The sequence below is a fragment of the Capra hircus genome, assembly GCF_001704415.2.
Source record: "Capra hircus breed San Clemente chromosome X unlocalized genomic scaffold, ASM170441v1, whole genome shotgun sequence".
Lineage (NCBI taxonomy): Eukaryota > Metazoa > Chordata > Mammalia > Artiodactyla > Bovidae > Capra > Capra hircus.
This window is the reverse complement of record NW_017189516.1, coordinates 20,868,881-20,889,895: the sequence shown is the minus strand read 5'-3', so window position 1 is coordinate 20,889,895 and position 21,015 is coordinate 20,868,881.

Below are 21,015 nucleotides of genomic sequence, written 5' to 3'. Positions count from 1 at the left end.
AAGAAACCGCTCCCCGCGCCTGCTCCCCCACCACGGACTGTCTCTAGGAAATGACTCAGTTGCCCATGGCCTGGGTCTTAATCATGCTCCGTTGGCACACATCAGGGTCCTCTGCCCTGATCAAGACATGGAGATGTTCCAGTCATGGGGAGGCTCACGCCGTACACAGGGTCCCTCACAACCTGTCCAGCCCTGACTGCCCTCCTGCTGACCTCAGTACCAATGAATGCTTTAATGGGGGAAAGAGAGGCATGGATCTCTGCATTTGTGGTGGAGCCTCATGCAAATTGGTGAATGTGAGGTTTCTCCCCACCTGCTTGGAGGCTCACCTCTGTATTTTCCACCAGCACGTCCCCAGGGAATGTGCAGATTACATTCCATACATCAGGTAAGAAGCTGGGTGTGTGATGGGGAGACACAGAGACATATGCCGACAGTGAGACATTCACGGGGTCCTTGGGGCCCTGTACCAACGCCCCCCTCCCCCACTCCCTGGCCAGGCTTCTGCTGAGTCTTCCCTGCCTCCTCCAAGGAGCCCAAGCCTGCATCCAGTTCCTCCTGTCCTCATGAGCCGTGACCTTCCATCTGCACTGGGCCTTGGACTCCCATCTGCAAATAGTGGCCTCTTTGTTGTGGGTTGCGCAGATAGTCTGAGTGAGTGTGTGGACGCAGTTTTTACACAGGGCCCCTATCAAGGGTGGTAGTCATGTCAGGAAGTATTGTTCTTATCACTATTGTTACCGCGTGCTCCTGTGTACTGCACATGACTTGCCCTCCCTGAGGATGGGGCCCCAAGCTTTTATCTCTGTAGGGAGGCATGGTAGAAATCGTAGCCAATGTGATATCACAGGTCTACTTCTAAGACCCATGAGAGTGGGGTCCATCCAGCCTTCCTCTTAAGACTACTCTCATATGCAGATCCATGAACAGCTCAGATTCCAACCCTCTGGACAAAACCCTCCCACATAGTTCAGAGTCTTCATGCCTGGGACAGAGATCCTTGAGCAGATTAGAGAGCACTCATCCTGGAGAGCAACCCAACACAGCTCAAATATGTCACACCTGAGGACACAGACCTTAACCATCTTAGACAATTCCAACTCTCAGTTCAGTTCAGTCGTTCAGTCGTGTCCGGCTCTTTGAGAGCCTTTGGATTGCAGCATGCCAGACCTCCCTGTCCATCCCCAACTCCCGGAGTTTACTCAACCTTATGTCCATTGAGTCAGTGATGCCATCCAACCATCTCCTCCGCTGCCATCCCCTTCTCCTCTTGCCTTCAATCTTTCCCAGCATCAGGGTCTTTTCAAATGAGTCACTTCTTCGCATCAGGTGGCCAAAGTATTGGAGTTTCAGTTTCAGCATCTGTCCTTCCAATGAATATTCAGGACTGATTTCCTTTAGGATGGACTGGTTGGATCTCCTTGCAATCTAAGGGGCTCTCAAGAGTCTTCTCCAACACCACAGTTTAAAAGCATCTATTCTTCAGTGCTCAGCTTTCTTTATAATCCAACTCTCACATCCATACATGACTACTGGGAAAACCATAGCCTTGACTAGATGGACCTTCGTTGGCAAAGTAATGTCAAAGTAATGCTTTTTAACATGCTGTCTAGGTTGGTCCTATATTTTCTCCCCAGGAGCAAGCGTCTTTTAATTTCATGGCTGCAGTCACCATCTGCAGTGATTTTGGAGCCACCTCCAAACTAAAGTCTGTCACTGTTTCCACTGTTTCCCCATCTATTTGCCATGAAGTGATGGGACCAGATACCATGATCTTAGTTTTCTGAATGTTGAGTTTTAAGCCAGCTATTTCACTCTCCTCTTTCACTTTCTTCAAGGGACTCTCTAGTTCCTCTTCACTCTCTGCCATAAGGGTGGTGTCTTCTGCATATCTGAGGTTATTGATATTTCTCCTGGCAATCTTGATTCCAGCTTGTGCTTCATCCAGCCCAGCGTTTCTCATGATGTACTCTGCATATAAGTTAAATAAACAGGGTGACGATATACAGCCTTGAGTTACCCCTTTTCCTGTTTGGAACCAGTCTGTTGTTCCATGTCCAGTTCTGGTTGTTGCCTCCTGACCTGCGTACAGATTTCTCAAGGGGCAGATCAGGTGATCTGGTATTCCCATATCTTTCAGAATTTTCCAGAGTTTGTTGTGGTCCATGCAGTCAAAGGCTTTGGCATAGTCAATAAAGCAGAAGGAGATGTTTTTCTGGAACTCTTTTCCTTTTTCTATGGTTGAAAGGATGTTGGCAAGTTGATCTCTGGTCCCTCTGCCTTTTCTAAATCCAGCTTGAACATCTGGTCTCAGGTAAACTCAGATCCTGGAACAAACAGCATTACTCACAGCCAGTTCTACAAGTGTTAAGTTGTAACCACTGTGGTTGCTGACCTAAAATGCATTCTGAAGGAATTTAGGGTGAAAAACAGTATGAGGCACACTGTGCTTTGGACAAGTTGACCTTTATTTATTTACAGATACCTCAGAAAAAGGTTCAGTGACCCTAGAGTCCTGCATCTTCCACACACAGAAAAGCATGAAAATAATGAACTTGTGACATCTGATCTCTGTGTTTCACAGTAAACTTTTGCCAATATGCACGCTTGACTGCATGTACTTCCTAGGCAAAAGTCATACTGACTTCTCTGCTACCTCCTCCAAGCAGTTTCCTCAGAGCTAACGGAGAAGCTGTGTCCTGGGCTGTAGTTCCCAGAAAACTCCAAATCCAACTTAAACTCGTAACTCTCCTGTTGGATGCTTTTCTTTTTAATTTTACTTATTTATTTTGCTGTTGACTGGTTTTTATTAAACTCCATAAATAAGAGAGTAATTCATACCCAAAATGTTACAGACATTGTTTACATAGTGAAACTCTGAAAACTGTTTTGTTGTTTTCTGCTTTTCTCTACTTTTCAATTTTTCTTTAATGAGTATGGAGTTCTTTCATATTTTTTTTCTTTTGCAAGAATTTATTTTATTTATTTTTTTTTCCTTTACAATATTGTATTGGTTTTGCCTTACATCAACATGAATCTGCCATGGGTTTACACGTGTTCCCCATCCTGAACCCCCCTCCCACCTCTCTCCCCATCCCATTCCTCTGGGTCATCCCAGTGCACCAGCTCTGAGCATCCTGAATCATGCATCGAACCTGGACTGGTGATTTGTTTCACATATGATATTATACATGTTTCAGTGCCATTCTCCCAAATCATCCCACCCTTGCCCTCTCCCACAGAGTTCAAAAGACTGTTCTATACATCTGTGTCTCTTTTGCTGTCTTGCATACAGGGTTATCATTACCATCTTTCTAAATTCCATATATATGCGTTAGTATACTGTATTGGTGTTTTTCTTTCTGGGTTAGTTCACTCTGTATAATAGGCTCCAGTTTCATCCACCTCATTAGAACTGATTCAGATGTATTCTTTTTAATGGCTGAGTAATATTCCATTGTGTATATGTACCACAGCTTTCTTATCCATTCATCTGCTGATGGACATCTAGGTTGCTTCCATGTCCCAGCTATTATAAACAGTGCTGCAATGGACATTGGCATACACGTGTCTCTTTTTTTTTTTTTCTTTTAATTTTTTAATATTTAAAATTATTTATTTTAATTGGAGGCTAATTACTTTACAATATTGTATTGGTTTTGCCATACATCAACATGAATCTGCCACGGGTATACACGTGTTCCCCATTCTGAACCCCTCTCCCACCTCCCTCCCTGTACCATCCCTCTGGGTCGTCCCAGTGCACCAGCCCCAAGCATCCAGTATCATGCATCGAACCTGGACTGGCGATTTGTTTCTTATATGATATTATACATGTTTCAATGCCATTCTCCCAAATCATCCCCGCCTCTCCCTCTCCCATAGAGTCCAAAAGACTGTTCTATACATCTGTGTCTCTTTTGCTGTCTCACATACAGGGTTATCGTTACCATCTTTCTAATTTCCATATATATGCGTTAGTATGTTGTATTGGTGTTTTTCTTTCTGGCTTACCTCACTCTGTATAATAGTCTCCAGTTTCACCCACCTCATTAGAACTGATTCAAATGTATTTTTTTTTTAAAGCTGAGTAATACTCCATTGTGTATATGTACCATGGCTTTCTTATCCATTCATCTGCTGATGGAAATCTAGGTTGCTTCCATGTCCTGGATATTATAAACAGTTCTGTGATGAACATTGGGGTACACGTGTGTCTTTCAATTCTGGTTTCCTCGGTGTGTATGGACAGCAGAGGGATTGATGGGTCGTATGGCAGTTCTATTTCCAGTTTTTTAAGGAATCTCCACACTGTTCTCCATAGTGGCTGTACTAGTTTGCATTCCCATCAACAGTGGAAGAGGGTTCCCTTTTCTCCACACCCTCTCCAGCATTTATTGCTTGTAGACTTTTGGATCGCAGCCATTCTGACTGGCATGAAATGGTACCCCATTGTCATTTTGATTTTGTATGCTTTTTAAGTAGACGGTGCTCTAGCTAACAGTTCTCCTTTAGCTCGGAGGCTTCACTTCCCTCCCCCAGAGCCTACAGCCTGCACCCTGGGACACAGAGCCTCACATCTTTCCTCTGGGCTGCTGTGTTGGCATTTGCACTGAGTCTCTGTTCAGTCAACCCCGCGGGAGAGAGTCCCTGCAGTCTGCATTCATCAGCATGTCATCCTGAGGAAGGCAGATTCATCCCAGGGGTGGGGATTGCCTGAGAGCTGAGGGGTTCTTGCCTGGAGAACACCTCTCCCTGACAGAGAAGCCTGGCAAGCCACAGTTCATAGGGTCGAAGAGTCGGACACTACCGAAGTGACCGTGCATGCTTAGACATAAGACATTTTTTTGGCCAGTGGTAGCTCTGCCCTAGTGGGAGTTGAGCGTGAGCGTTGCACAGCAGCTTGGCTTGCGGGGACCCTGGCGGTGCCAAGTGTGCAGGGTCACGGACTGCGTCCGCTGGAGGAGTTATGGCCCTATCAGAGTCTTTTCTTCAAGCCTCTTGTACCTGGAAATCAGAAGGCCTCTTTGGCCAGTCTTTCTCCATAGCTCCGCTCATTCAGGCACTTAGAGGGCTTCCTCACCTGGGGTCCTTCTCTGTTGTTCATGCATCAGGCACTTAAAGGGGCACCGTGGGTGGGGTCCTACTCTGTAGTTCCGAGCATCAGGCGTTTGATGGGCCAGCCTCTCTATTGTTCAGCTGCCAATGCTAGCATGTGGGGGTGGAGAGGCTATGGTGATGGCTCCACCCCCTATGCATGACTAAGCAGTGTCACCTTACTTCCATGGCTGCTGGGATTTCCTCCACAGGCATTTCCCACCACAGTCTCCTCCCTCACATCCCCTCCATCTCTCTGCAGTCAGCAGCAGCCCTCGCCCTGGGATTGCTCCACAATCCCTAAACTCCAGCTCCCAGCCACTGCGCCATCTAGGGTATGTATGGCTGCAGCAAGGATGTCTGATTCTCATTCCATTTAGGCTGCCACAGATGAGCTGTTTCACTCTCAGCCTTAAATGTTTCTCCTCTGACTCAGATAATTGCCCCGCTGTGGGGATCGGACCCCTGCTTCAGTTCCCCCACCCGCCGAGGGCAGGTCCAGCCCTACTAACACTCCCGTTTTTCCCCCTGGTTCCTTCATCCTACCGAGTTTTGCATGGGTCCATGTATTCTTTCCCACTGGTCAGGTACTCCTGTCCGCACTCAGCTGGTGTTCTGCATGCACTTCTGTGTCTGAGGGTATATTCCTGATGTGTCCGTGGAGAGAGATGTATTCCCCATCCACCTGCTCCTCCGCTATCTTGTCAATCCATGATATAACTGTGTGTATGGAAAATCCTAAAGAACCACCCTCTCCCCACAGAGACTATTAGACCTAATACAGGGGCTCGACAGGTTTACAGAATACAAGGTCATATACAAAGAGCAACTAGATCTCTGTAGATACCTTCAAGACTTGTACAATACAAACTACAAAACGTTGCTGAGTGAAATTAAAGACCGTCTAGATAAGTGGAGATTTCACTTCAGTTCAGTCTCTCAGTTGTGTCCGACTCTTTGTGATCACATGGACTGCAGCCCACCAGGCTTCCCTGTCCAGCACCAACTCCCGAAGCTTGCTCAGATTTTTATGATTCGGGAGATCACATTTAAGGGTTGGAAGACTTACTATTGTGTTAAGATGGCAGTACTCCCTTAATAGAGGCCTATCAAAATTCAAACTGCTCTTTTCCCCCAGAAATCAACAAACTGATCCTAGAATTGTAAGAATTAAAAGGGTCCTGGGATAGCCAAAACAGTGTGAAGAAAGAACAAGTACTTACGCTTCCCAATTTCAAAACCCACTTCAAAGCTACAGTAATCAAGACATTATGGTACTGAAATAAGGATTGTATATAGACAGATAACAGAATAGAATGGAGAGTCAAGAAACAAGCCCATATCTCTATGGTCAGTGGATTATTGTGAGGGGTGTAGAGGCCATTCAATGACAAAGAATAATGTTTCAACAAATGGTTTTGGGATAACTGGATATTCACATGCAAAAGAATCAATACCTCACACTGTATATAACAATTACCTAAAAGTTGATAAAACACCTAAATATAAGGGCTAAAACTATAAAGCACTCAGAAGAAAACAGAGACATAAATGTTAATCTTGGATTAGGCAATGATTTCCTAGATATGATACAAAAAGCGCAAGCACCAAAGGAAACAAAAATAGGCAATTTGGAATCATCAAAATTAAAACGTTTATCCTTTAAACAATACTATCAAGAATGTGAGACATCTAGGGCACCTACTGGATGCTGGCAGGGAGCCTTGAAACCCAGGCGGACCAGAGGAACTCCAGAGCAACCCTGTATGATGTGGGGGTGGGGAGCGAGGGGGCAGTTGTAGAGGCTAGTTGGGGTTACTGTTCCTGAAGGTCAGCCAGGGGAGAAAAGGTTTTCCTACACCTGCAGAGGCACTGGAGGGGATCAGTGGGGATGGGGAGAGACCTTTGGTTTTTTTTTTTAATTAATCTTTAATTGGAGGCTAATTACTTTACAATATTGTGGCGGTTTTTGCCATGCATTCACATGAATCAGCCATGGGTGTACAGGTGTTCCCCCTCGTGTGCCCCTCTCCCACCTCCCTCCCCATCCCGTCCCTCAGGGTCATCCCAGTGCACCAGCCCTGAGCACCCTGTCCCACGCATCGAACCTGGACTGGCGATCTATTTCCCATATGATAATATACATGTTTCAATGTTATCCTCTCAAATCATCCCACCCTCCCCTTCTCCCACCAAGTCCAAAGTCTGTTCTTTACATCTGTGCCTCTTCTGGACGGAAATGTTATGGACCTAACAGACGCACAAGATATTAAGCAGAGGTAGCTAGAATACATAGAAGAACTATACATAAAAAGATCATAATGCCCCAGATATCCACGATGGTGTGATCACTCACCTAGAGTCAGATATCCTGGAATATGAAGTCAAGTGGGCCTTAGGAAGCATCACTATGAACAAAGCTAGTGGGGCAGCTTTTAACTCGATGGACATGAGTTTGAGTGAGCTCCGGGAGTTGGTGATGGATAGGGAGCCCTGCCATGTTGCATTCCATGGGTTCACAAAGAGTTGGACATGACTTAGTGACTGAAATGAAGTTGTTTATGGTAGCCTATAGCTGAGGAAATAACTTAAAAATAGTGGGAAAACCAGTAAACAATTTAAAATGCTGCATTAGAAAATACCCACTTAATGCAAAAGAAAGCTGTAACATGTGGACCGTAGAATAAAATGGCATGAGAAAGAAAAATATATTGGAGATCTGTATCAACATTAAATGTGAATAGATAAAACAATACAATCAAAAGGCAGACATTGAGATACCAGTTTAAAAATCAAAACAAGATCCTACTCTATGTTCTCTACAGAGGACACAGTTTAGATTTTAAGATAGATAAATTACTGTGTATGTGTGTGTGTGTGTGTGTCTGTGTTCAGTTGCCCAGTCATATCCAACTCTTTGGGGTCCCATGGACTGTACCTGCCAGGAATCCTGTCCATGGAATTTTCCAGATGAGAATACTGGAGTGGGTTGCCATGTCCTACTGCAGGGGATCTTTCAGACCCAGGGATCCTACCTGAGTCTCCTGCATTGGCAGGTGGGTTCTTTACGACTAGCACCAATGGGAAGCCTTATATGACCCAGCAATTCTACTCCTAGACAATTTTAACCAAGAGAAATGAAAACATCCTCACACAGTTGCCTGCACTCAAATATTCCACACATGTATTCCTAGTAGTCACATGTAGAAACAGCCCAGTTATTCAACAACTGGTATACAGATGAAAGAAAAACAAAAGAGTATACCTGTACAAAAGAATACTACACGGTTAAAAAAAAAAAAAAAACTACTAATGCATGTAAGAGCAAGGATGTGTCTCAACTGTGCAAATGAGAGAAACCAGACACAGAAGGCTACATATTATATGATTTCATGTCAGTTGATTTCTGGAAAAGGTACAACTATTCGCACAAAAATGTATCTGTGGTTGCCAGGGTATAGGAGTGGAAGAAGGAGTCTGAATGCAAACACCCCAAGAGAGCATTTTTGAATGATGGGCCGTTTTCTACATTTTTATTGTGGTAGCATTTATACCACGGTGTTTTGCCTTTTATTGTATACAAATTATACCTTAATGCTTTTTTAAAAAAAGGAAAAGGAACCTTTAAGTGTTAAATATTAGTTATTGTATCCATCTAGACCATGAGCTCAAAAACATAAAAATCTTATTTTGGAATTCTTCCCAGACCTGGCCAACTTCTAGGATTCCCCATGACAGTTCCATACTCTTACGATACGACAGAACACATAAAAGTGTTCTTAACCACGTTTACAAGTCCCTCTCTTCACCTCAAGTCCAAATTCTTGCTGAGTTCTGTCCATTTTATTTCGTAAACGTCTAATGTGTCTCCTTTTACCCATGTCCATCACATCTGCTCTAGTCCAAGCCTCCCTCCATTTAATTGTCAAGCCCCCTTCTAACTGGTCTCTTACATCCACTGTGTCTGTCTCCCTATTCCCGCCCTCTCCCTCCCTCTTACAGTTGCAGAACTGTCTATGTGTTTCTAGATAAAGGCTACTCTCCTATACAACGACTTGAAGGCATGGTCTAGCCCCTGTCTACCTTGCTAGCAACATCGAAAGTAGAGCTTCATTTTCTTGTCCCTCTTATCAGACTTCCTTCACATCCATCAGTTTCCTTAGCTTCTCCACTTAGATTGTCCCCAAGTTCTGAAGCCTCCTGGTTTGTAAACTCCTTCAAACTAGGCTTCAACAGTAAGTGAACCGAGAACTTCCAGATATACATCTTAGGTTTCGAGGAGGCAGAGGAACCAAAGATCAAATTGCCAAGATTTGTTAGATCATGGGGCAAGCAAGGGAAATTCCACAGAACATCTGCTTCTGCATCATTGACTACACTAAGACCTCTGACTCTGTGGATCAAACAAACTGTAGAAAATTCTTAACCACAGCGGAGTACCAGACTGCCTGACCTGTCTCCTGAGAAACCTGTATGCGGGTCAAGAAGTAAGTTAGAACCAAAGATGGAAGAGGGGACTGCTTTACAATTGGGGAAAAGTATGACAAGGCTGTATGTTATCTGGTAACAGTGGCCTCATAATATGAGACAAAGGAAGTAACTTCCTTGGGACTTCCCAGGTGGCGCCAGAGGTGAAGAACCTGCCTGCCAATGCATGAGAGAGTCTGGTTCAATCCCTGGGTCAGGAAGATCCCCTGGAGGAGGCCCTGGCAACCCACTCCAGTATTCTTACCTGGAGAATCCCAGGGACAGGAGAGCCTAGCTGGCTATGGTCCATAGGATCGTAAAGAGTCAGACACGATGGAAGTGACTTAGCATGCACATACAAGAACTTAACGGATAGAAGGGTATTATTCATCTTCGTTACTTTTTTTTTTACTTTTTTTTTTAGTTTTTATCTTTACTTTATTTTACTTTACAATACTATATTGGTTTTGCCATAGTGAAGTTTGCTCCTCAATATTTTTAAAGAAATGTTCTCATTTATGTAATTATCAATTTTTTGGAGAACATTTTTCTGCTCTCCTTTTTTAAACATCTTTATTGAAATATAATTGATATACAGCAAATTGTATATTTAATGTGTACAATTTGATGAGTTTGGACATATGCAAACAATGATACTAACATCACCACAATCAAAGTAATAGACATACCCAACACCTCCTCAAATTTCCTTGTGTCCCTTTAGTTTTGTTTTATGTTAGACTTTGTGTGTGTGAGTGTGTGTGTGTGTAGTGAGAACACAATATTAGATTAACTCTCAGCAAATGTTGGGGCTACCCAGGTGGCTCAGTGGGAAAGTATTCACCTGCCATTGCAGGAGATGCAGGAAATGGGGGTTTGATCCCTGGATCAGGAAGATCCCCTGGACGAGGGAATGGCAACCCATTTCAGTATTCTTGCCTGGAGAATCCCATCGACAGAGGAGCCTGGTGGACACGATTCAAGAGAACTGGCACACACTTGGAAGGTATGCATAAGTACCTATAAGGTGCCATTTCACTTCATCCTCACTAGGACCCTAGAAGAATACCTTTTCACCCCTTCAGGATTCTGAGACCAGATGCTTCTCTCAGAGACCCTCTCCTTCTCCTTCCAGCCCCACAGGAACTGCCCGGGACTGCTGGTCTGGGTCTGAATTTTATCTGGATTCTGAACAGATTTTTCAGTTCGGCCCTCACAGGGACTTTATGACAGACACTGCGTGTGGGCGGGAGACAGGTGTCCTGCAGAATGCAGGGAGCACGCAGGGTCTTGAGGGGATCTTCTGAGGTAGCGTGGGTGCTGGGTGAGAGGACACAAATGGGGTGAGGCCCTGTGAGTAGGGCTGGGGGGGGGCTAAAGAGGCCCCTGAGTGGGGAGGGGAGGCCTGGTGGCAGGGGAGGGGAGGAGTGGGAATTTGGGGAGAGGAACTGTGGCAGCTGTCACCAGGAGAAGGACTCTGGAAAATGACAGAGGTGATTAGAGGGATGTAAGGGAGTTGTCATAGGCACAGTGAGAGGAAACCCTCTCCTATCTCCAGAATTCAGTAGCCCAGAGTGGGTGCTGTGATAGAGAGGACCAGTCCCAGGGACTTGCTCTGTGGATCTGGCATTCACTCTGAACCTCCCATGGGGCAGGATACAAAGTTACCATGACCAGAGTTGACCAGGGTGGGGTTAGGGCCATTCTCAGGACCCAGACATGGGAAATCAATTTCAGAACCCCTCAGCTCCTAAGGCACACCACGCCCCTGGAATGAACCTGCCTTCCTCAGGATGACATGCTGATGACTGCGGGCTGCAGGAATTGCAAGACTGGAGGCCTCTCTCCCTTGGGGTTGACTGAACAGAGACTCAGTGCAAATGCCCACTCTAGCCCAGAGACAAAGGTGTGGGCCCTCTGTGTCCCAGGGTTCAGACTGTAGGCTCTGGGGGAGGGCTGTGAAGCCTCTGAGGTAAATGGGAGCTGTTAGCCAGAGTAGTGTTCACTTAAAGAAAACCATACAACAGAAGAGTTGTGAGTTTAAGTTGGATTTGGGGCCTCCTGGGGACCATAGCCCGGGACACAGCTCCTCCGTTAGCTCTGAGACCACTGCTCTGAGGAGGTAGCAGTGAAGACAATATGATTTTTGCCTAGGAAATACATGAAGTCTAGCATGAATGCTGGCAAATGATTACTGTGAAACACAGAGATCAGATATCGCAAGTTAATCATTTTCATGCTTTTGCCTGTGGGGCAAGAATCTGGGGGGTCACTGAACCTTTTCCTGAGGTAGCTGTGTGACTAAATGAGGGCCAGTTTGTCCAAAGCACAGTGTGCCTCTTCCTGTTTTTTCGCCCAGAATTCCTTCAGAATGCAGTGTCATGCAGGAACCACAGAGGTTACAAGTTAACCCTGTAGAACTGGCTGTGAGCAAGGCTGTTTCTCTTAGGGATCCTAATTCATCTGAAGTTGGCATTTCTGAGCTGAAGTGAATCTGAGTCTTCAGGTGTGACCTATTAGAGCTGTTTGGGGTTGGTGTCCAGGATGAGCAGTCTGAACTGTTTGCAGAACTCTGTCCCAGGGCATGAAATCTCAGAACTATTTGGGGGGTCTTTGTGCAGAGGGTTGGGCCTCTCAGGTGTTCATGTATCTGCACATGAGAATAGTCTTAAGAGGAAGGCTGGATGGACCCCAGTCTCACAGGCCGTAGAAGCCGGCCTGTGGTGTCACATTTGCTACGATTTCTACCATGCCTCTGTACAGAGATAAAAGCTTGGGGCCCCAGCCTCAGAGAGGGTAATAATGCGCAGGTCACAGAAGCCCAGGTAATAAGCCTGTTAAGAACAATACTTGCTGATATGACTACCACCCTTGATAGGCGCCCTGTGACAGAAACTGTGTACACACACTCCCTCAGTCCATCCGCCCAACCCACAACACGGAGGGCACCATCAGCAGATGGGAGCCCAAGGCCCTGTGCAGATGGAAGGTCTCAGGTCATGAGGAGGGGAGGCATTGGATGTAAGCTTGGGCTCCTTAGAGGAGGCAGGGAAGAATCAGCAGAACCCTGACCAGGTAGTGCGGGAGGTGGGTGTTTGCACAGGGCCGCAAGGACCCTATGACTGAGTCACTGTCAGGATATGTCTCTCTGTCTCCCCATCACACACCTAGCTTCTTGCCTGATGTGTGGAATGTAATCTTCACATTCCCTGGGGACGTGGTGGGGGAAGGTACAGAGGTGAGCCTCCAAGCAGCTGGGGAGAAATCTCCCATTCACCAGTTTGCATGAGGTTCCACCACAAATTCAGAGATCCCTGCCTCTCTTTCCCCCATTAAAGGAGTCATTGGCAGTGAGATCAGCAGGAGGGCAGTCTGGGCAGGATAGGTTGTGAGGGACCCTTTGTACAGTATGAGCCTCCCCAGGAATGGAGTTGTCCTTGTCTTGATGGGCAGAGGCCCCTGATGCGGATGAAGGGAGCATGATTAAGGCCCAGGCCATGGGCAACTGAGTCATTCCCTAGAGGGAAGGGCTTCTTTTCTCCTATAGACAAAATGTGCTGTACATCATCCAGTAGCAGGGCTTGGGCTAACTAAGTGAGGACAGTTAGGTGCCAGAAGTAGTCTCTCCGTCCCTGTCTAATGCTCTATCTTTGTCTTTCTCCCTGCCATCTCTGTGCCTGTTATATCATCCCTCTTTGCCTTTGCAAGACTCAATGTGACCTCACTCACAGCAACAGGGTCCTTGCCCTGTCTCTCCTGAGGGTATCATCGGTTGACATGAATGTTCACGGGGAGCAGTAGGAGGCATTCCCCTTGAGTGTAGGGGATTCCAGGAAAGGCATGCTCAGCTGCAGAAGGGGTGGGGAAGGGTTTTTCTTCAAATAAACCAAGAGCTCCTCAACAGTCATGTGCGATCTGGGCCTCGGAAAGAAGCCTGGGGACTTCTCTGACAAGAGGCCTCCTGTGGTTCAAGTCAAAATCCTCTCATTGGCCAGAAGGTCCAAGGGACCTGGCCCTCATCACTTCTGTCACCCAATCCCCTCGCTCTCCCCCCATCATGCTGTGCCTGTCCCATTGCCCTCCTCACTGTTTTCATACGCACTACACAGGGTTCTACTCCCCAGTGTTTCCACTGGCCTTACCTCTGTCTAGGATACTTTTCTCCCGGATAGGCATAACTCCTCTAGGCTTTTGCTCAAATCTGAGAATCTTAGAATTTCCCTGACCACTCTTTCTAGATATCATCCCCTCTCTCTATTTCACTATCCCGATTTAAGTTTAATCATGGCAGTTACAAACACCTGATAAATTACTTGTATTTGGGGACCACGTGATCCCAACAGAATGTGAGCTCTTGAGGAAAAGGTTGATTTTTCTCTTTCCTAACACACAGCGTTGTGCTTGACACATACTTTGGAGAGAATGAAAGAATGATGGAATGAATAGACGAATTTAAACTTGTTGAGAGAGGTATAGCTGGACAGGCTGAGGATCCTGCTAGGGAACATTTTCAGGGATGACAAGGTGGTGATGAAGCCATGGTCTTTATCTCACCTACGTGATGGTGTCCTTGGGTCCCCTTGGAGTTGACCCCTTTCCTAACAGAATGGAAGGTCCTGTTGTCTCTTCCACATATTAGTCGCAGTCACCGGCAGAGGGCTTTTCCACGCCAGAACTTCACATCCCAGCCGAAAGCTTTATTTATCCTGCCCCTTGGGGGACTGCGGCTGGCTTTCCCCCATGAGACCTATTCTGCATTGAACAGGAAAGCACAAACAAGCACAATGCCCAGCATAGATAAAATGCTTTCAATGTTCTCTGTTACGACAGTGATCCCCATAGAGATGTAATCTTCAGTTTATGAAGAGTTTTTTCTGAGTCCAAAATTGCCGCCATCTGTGGGGGTTTTCACCCTAACCTTGCCCTTCTGCCCTTTGTGGATCCTCCTGGAATGGTCCACAGGCATCTACATCTGCTGTTCCCCAATGCCACCAGCAAGGGGCGCGCGAGATGAAAGTTTTGTCCTGGGATGTACCTTTGAGGGGTAGTGGTAAGACCACCCACTCTGAAAGGTACCTTTGGGAGAGGGCGTGTGACAACAGAGAGGGGGTCCCCTTACACCGAGTCGGGCATGGACCACAGTTCCCTGCGGGGGCACTCATGGCGCCACTGCGTCCATCCCCATTCGCTCCTCTTCGTCTTCCCACTGCTTTCGAATCCCAGTGGACACAGGTATTAAGCGGAAACTTTCTTTGTCTCTTTTTCAACTCCACCCCTTCATTGGTGGGACGACTACAGAGCAAGAAGCTGGCTGTCGGTTTGGATATGGCGTCAGGGAAGTGTTCTGAGCAGTGATTGGCCACCACGTGATTGCCTGCACTGTGGTCTAGGAACTGAAACTGAGGTCCAGAGGCGCCTGTATACACTTGCGCCTGCGTTGGCGTGCGCGACTTTTCAGAGCATACAATTTTCCTCCGAGTTTTATTGCTTTTTCAGAAGGGGTCTAATAGCTGCCCTTGTTAGTGGCGAGGTTTGGCGCAGTCGCTGGCTGTGCATGGTGACGGCGTTTCAGTCTTGTTCAGCTCTCGCTCAGTGTGGATCCTGTTGTAGTGCAAGGTCATTCACACAAATGCATGCAATTCATGTCCAGGGAGACGTCCCTGAGTTTGGTGTCTTTCCCTGGAGAATAACCTGTATCTGGCAGCTTGGGATTGTGTATTGCTACGTGTGATAACACGGGTGCTGTTTGGGTACATTTGATCTCCATGAGCCTTTGGGCGGGGTTGTGAGTGATGGTATATTTGATCTGAGTGGATTTTGTGAGCCATAGTACAAAGCCTCTAGGATGTGTGCCTGTATACCGGGATGTGCATCTTTGGAGCTTGCTGGCTTTTCAGTCCTTGGGTGTGAGATCTCTGTGTGGGCGTCTGTACCCCAGAATGTGAGATCACTGAGCTTTTGATTCTGGGTTCCAAGTTGTGATGCCTCTGTGCTGCTTTAAGGATGGGTCAGTCTAAAGGTGAAAACTATCAGCTGCTTGGGGATCTAGGCACAGGTTGCTAGTTTTTCATTTGTCCGGAAACTTTATCTTAAGATTATATGATGTTCTTGAGTTCTTAAACTTCTGTCTTTCTCTTTAGGGGCTTTTGTATTAGATTTGTAAGTGTCCCAGTGGTTTGGGAGTCAGTGTCCAAGATGTGAAGTATCTGTGCAGCTCTCATTTGTTTGTGTCTGGAAGACTTTGGTCTGATTGGAGGGTCTTTGTCTTTGTGTGTGGTTATGGTCTCTGTTGTGTTTGAAGGTCTGAGACTCGAGTTGTGTGCTCTCTGTGCAGAGATTCAGTGAGCTCTTTTTGGTGTCTCTGGGTATCTACCTGAGCTGTCTGGAGTCTTTGTGTTAGATATAAAACCTCTTGCTCTTGGCTATGAGGTCCCTGTCCAGGAACTGAGGATTTGAAAGCTGGCAGATATGATTCCGAAGCCTGGAACCTGACATGCTGACTGTGTATTGTTGAGTGTATCACTTGTGTCCTGAAATCTCAGTTTGTATCATAATTAATACAATGGGGCCAGTGCCCATCTTGGAGGGTACCTGTGCATGTTAGCAATGTGTGTAAAGGGCCTGGCTCCGGACTGTCCTTCAGCAAACGTTTTCTGAGCACCTGCCATAGACCTGAACACTATTGGAGGACTTTGGGACAGGACAAAACCAACCAAGTCTCTCATTTCATAGACTTGGTGGTCAGTAAATAATTAAGGTTGGCAGGCACTATGAAGAAAGATATTGTTAGATCAGGGGAAAAGGTGTATGTAGGTATGATGTTATTATTTTATTCAAGATAATGAGGGAAAGACTCCATGAAAGATGGCAAGTAAGCAGAGATCTGGAGGAAGTAAGGGAGCAGGATGTGGGGTTATCTAAGGGGAGAGCATTCCAGGCAGAAGGAACAATAAATGCAACAGTCCTGGCATGGAAATCTACTTGGCATGCTCCTGAATGTCAAGGAATCCTGTGATGTGCTGGGTTTGGCACGTAGCTCTCATTGAAAGGGGCCTGGTGCTGCTATTTCTGTTTCTCCCACAGTTTGTGGTCTTCTGCATTTCTTAGATGAAGGACTCAAGGCTCCAACATGCGCTCTGCGCCTTCTCTCCTACCTATACATGAAATTAGAGTGAAACCTTCTGGTCGATCATGAGAGACAGAGAGCTTCAGTGTACCAGCTAGAGGGATGATAGCATCCACGCTGAATGTCAGCCAAGCAGCAGACATCAGTTATAATCATGGGATTATGAGGCATGGGAATTGCACCTCTTGATGGAGGGCAGGACTTAAGAAGGAGAAAGGAACTGGGGCAAAGGAGAGAGGCAGGGAGGGGAAGCTGGAGGACAATGAGAAAGAAAAAGAGTGGTTTCATCACATTGCTTGGATTTGGCCCAATTCACCTTGATGAAACGATTGGATTAGGAAATGTGGAATCTGTAACCTATTTCTTTCCTGATATTGGGAAGTTTTGTCTTTAGTTATCTTTTTCTTTTATTCTTGTGGGTGGAAACTAATGAATTCGTATTGACCTTTTGAAAGAGCCAGCTTTGGGTTTTGTTGATTATCTATATATTTTTTCTAATATCTGTTCTGATCTCTATTTTCCTTATTTTGCTGACAGTCTCACTACCAAAGGGGTTTAATAAAGTCCCTGAGAGTTTCCCAAGTATAGTGAAATCTCACAGATTCTAGGGCGCTGTTGTAGCCACAGTGAGTGAGATCCACTGAGTGTAGATCGTGGAATCTGCACTTTTTAAAAGAATTCCTCAGTTCTGATTGACATGGACAACTTGTCTAGGCACTACCGGAGCAGAGGCATGGTCTTATTTTGCCTACTGCCAGGCACTGTCTCCATTGAGAGCATGTGACAGGGGTTTCCTGCCTTCTCTGATGCACAAACCCAAGACCTCCAGTCTAGGAGACTCACTGACATGCTGTCTGCTGTTCTGAGGAGGCTCTTGTTTGTAGACCATCGTTTCTACAAAACATCCTGATGCCAGTCTTGTCAAGCCTCCATTTGAAAGATTTCTGAAGAAGTCAGATTTCTATTTAGTGTGCATTTCTGTGATGTAGGATCCATTTGTGTCATGTGGTAGCTGTTATTCTACATATTTTGCTGTAGCCGTTGGATCGTACCCTTGACTGAATAAATACAGAGCACCCAGAGTTTTCCACAGCGCGTCCAGACCTGTGGCTCCCTTACTGCTGGGCGGCACTGAACAGGTTACGTAGCGCCTCTGTGCCTCTTTCCTCTTTTAACCACATGGAAACACTAGCTTCGAGTAAATTTAACTACTTCATGGGGCAGTGTAGAACACTGACCATGTTAAGTCATGGAAAATTGTCAGGACAGTACGTGCCGTATGGTATGTTCCAAGTCAATTCTAGCTGTTGTCATTACTGTTGGTAATATTATTGCTGTTCCACATTTCCCTGGAGATTGTTCCAGAGACACAAGGTCAAGACCACCTTTGACACACCGCATGGACCTTGCACTATCATTTCAGGCTTGTCAGGGCCTCAAGAATGGAGTGTATGAGGTATGAGGGAGGGTTTTTTTTTTTTTTTTTTTTTTTAGCACAGTGAGTATCCCCCTCTTTTTATGGGATATTGTGAAGCTTAAAGTAAATATTTGGGTTTCATCATATGCTCGTATGAAAAACTTTAGTGAATGACCTCTTCATAGGATTTGCATCATGACAGGAAAGCAAGTGGTCACTGGAGAGTTATAGAACATGAGTATATACATCTTTAAAAGCATTGCCCAGGGAAATTAAAAGGCCAAGAAACCTCATCACATGGCCTTTCTTCCCATTATTTTTATCAAGTCTAATTCTCAATCAAATTGTGAAGATCTGAAACTGATGAAGATATGAAAACATTAATAGTCAGACGATCATCAGGAATGCTTCATTTCTTGTGTAGTTTCACATTTCCAGTTTTTGTGTGTTTCTTCTTTCTTCCACTAATACTCATGATTGTTTAATCCATGGGGGATGATATGGATATTTTCCGAGGTAAATCCTGAGGAGATGTTCAGCTGTGTTTTGGGTTGGAGAGTCTGAAGACAGGGGCACAGAACAGAGATGACACAGATCAGTTGGGATTGGGGAGGTAAAAGCATGGGGTCAGGGACCAGGGGATGTGAGTACAAGCAGAAACGGAAGTGCAGAGAGACAAGAAGAAAAGCTCACCCTTCTGGATCGTGCTCAGCTCTCCATAAGTACACAACGTACATATATACTCCATGTGTACTCAGAAATCTTTGAGCACTCATAGCAACACTGTACGGTGAGCAGTTTTAATGCTATCATCCCTTTCTGCAGTTGAGGAGCAGAGACACACAGATGATAATGGGTGAATGAATTTGCACAAAGTCACCTAGCTGGCAAGAGCTGAGTCAGATTGGTGCCCAGGCCAGAGAGAAACAGACAGGTGTGGTCTCTGACTCCCAGTCTGGATACAGTGCAGTGTCTCGTCTACCGTGGGTCAGAAGGCAGATCAACATGTCCATCCGCATGAAACCCTACAATGGATCTGCCTATGGACTGAGCACAGTATCTCCTAAGTGCATGAAAGACCGTGGGGAGTCATTTCAACATGCACACATCACAGAGAACAGTTCCTAGTGCATGTCAAGCTCTAAACATGTATTTGCCGTGACAGACATTAGTGGAACACCCTCATCATTCTGGAAAGTAGATTAACCATAGAAATAATATAATGATAAACAGAACAGCAAATACAATATCATGAAGTCATTACCTCGCCCATCTCCTAATTTTCTTAAATGCAGATTCAACCTGAAGGGCAATAGACCACATACTAAATTTTTTTTCACTTAAGTGTGACATTCTAGATAATTTCCAAATAACATTTTATTAGTATTTTAATTTGTTGTATCTTCATTGTTACATGGGCAGTTTTTCTATTATAATTGAAAGATGGACTTTCTTAAAACTCATTCTCTTCAGGTATCTTGAGGTTTCAGCATAAACAGTTGTGTTGGTATCCCTGCCAGGTGAAAACCCAATCAGCACACTGAAGTCAGAAGTATGATTTTTGGTACAGTAGGTAGGGAGCTGAAGGGGAGGAGAGAGGTCCTGATGGAAGGTTAGCTAAGCCTGCAAGTGTTGTGAAAAAGGTCACTGACTCTATAGGCCCAAAGCAAACAACAACTCACAGGTCCCTAGGAAGACACTGGTGTTCCTTCCACAGAAGTGTCTGTGTTAAGACTTTCAGGCCATTGCTCTTTTGGCTCCCACGATGCAGTGGGGCAGCCTGTGACGCTTATAACACAGTCCTGCTTTGACTCAGGCTGTGGATGAGAGTCACAGCCTGCCCTGCAGCACCACCCCTTTTGTGGGTGATCTGGAGCCCTATCTGTGATGTCTGGGAGTCGACAGATTCTGCCGGGAAAGGAGGAAGAAAATACATAGCTCGGGGGTACGTGCACCATCCTTCATAGAGGTGCTGCTTACTGTTACTGTTACAGTAACCAGCTGGGAATGAGAAGAGTTTGATTTGGTGACTCAAAGAAGAAATGTGGAAGTGAATTCAATGCAAAGGGAGAAAACATATTCAGTTCCGTTCAGTTCAGTTCAGTCACTCAGTCATGTCCGCCTCTTTGCAACCCCATGAATCGCAGTATGCTAGGCCACCCTGTCCATCACCATCTCCCGGAGTTCACTCAGACTCACGTCCATCGAGTCGGTGATGCCATCCAGCCATCTCATCCTCTGTGGTCCCCTTCTCCTCCTGCCCCCAATCCCTCCCAGCATCAGAGTCTTTTCCAATGAGTCAACTCTTCGCATGAGGTGGCCAAAGTACTGGACTTTCAGCTTTAGCATCATTCCTTCCAAAGAACACCCAGGGCTGATCTCCTTCAGAATGGACTGGTTGGATCTCCTTGCACTCCAGGGGACTCTCAAGAGTCTTCTCCAACACCACAGTTCAAAAGCATCAGATTAAGAGGGGGTAAACAGCTACAACTCCCATTTCTGTAGCAGGGCACGGTGCTCCATTACTGTTGCGAGAAGGCTCTGTGCTCTGAGCTCTGGGAGGGAGTGATGAGTGTTCTAAGGACCCGCCATCACCCTTAAGCAGGGGGCGCTGAGAGTGTGAAGGGATAAGTCTCAGCCTTTAGTACTGACAGACACAGAAAGCTTCTTAGTCCCGTTGAGAGTGGGGCTGTGGCATATTAGGGAAACTCAAAGGTAAGGTGGTGGTGGTGGTTCGTTTTCAATCGCTCAGTCATGTCCAACCCTTTTCATGAGACCCCAATGGACTGTAGCACCCCAGGCTCCTCTGTCCTGCACTATCTGCCATAGTTTGTTCAAATTCATGTCCATTGAGTCGGGGATGCTATCTAACCATCTCATCCTCTACTTCCCCCTTCTCCATTTGCCT